The following is a 797-nucleotide window of genomic DNA, read 5'->3' on the forward strand; positions in this document are numbered from 1 at the left end:
CGAAAAGTGTAACATAATTTTAATTGGATACAGTGCTTAAAAACTCAGGTGAGAGAAATCTAAACATGAGATTGTAAGATGGGGCCAGGGAAGATCAGATAAAGCGCTTTATTTTCTTTCCCATTCCCCCTGCCATGGCTTAGTTCACAACTTTGACATCTCTGGTGCCTTTTATTGGAATGTGTCTCCATGTGTGTTCTCAGGACTACCAGCGTCAAGATCACTTGAGTGTCTATCTTAAAACACAGATTCCTGAGCCCCACACAGATTTAGTGAATCAGAATGTGGGCGTGAGGGTCCTTAGTAACCAGCGTTTTTAATAATTTCCCAGGCAAATTCTTAGTTATTCTAATATTTGAGAATCATTCGTTCCAATAGAAATAGGATTCCACTTCCACATTGAATGTTTTTTGTAGCCTTTGCAAAAGGAAAAAAAGGCTTTTTCTTTTGCACAAGCTACAGAGGAATATGAGTTTATTTGGATTAGAGCTAAAAATAAGTTTTTCCATTTGGAAAAAACGTGACACAATAAAATTGTCTGTGAAAGACTGTTCTGATTATTTATCTCTGTGTAACCATCCCCAAACTTACTGGTTTGAAATAATAACTATTTCATTAAATCTCAAGACTTAGTGGATTGGAAATCAGAAAGGGCTCATCTTAGCATTTTTTGTACTCCACATGGTATCACTTGGGTCTCTTGCAGGTATTCAGCTGGCAAGCAGGTTGCTCTGGCAGCCTCAAGATAACTTTTACTCACATATTTGATGCTGTGACAAGGATGGCTGAAAGGTTTG

The sequence above is a fragment of the Otolemur garnettii genome, unplaced genomic scaffold (genome assembly GCF_000181295.1).
Source record: "Otolemur garnettii isolate 467f Iridium unplaced genomic scaffold, OtoGar3 scaffold00001, whole genome shotgun sequence".
Taxonomy (NCBI): Eukaryota; Metazoa; Chordata; class Mammalia; order Primates; family Galagidae; genus Otolemur; species Otolemur garnettii.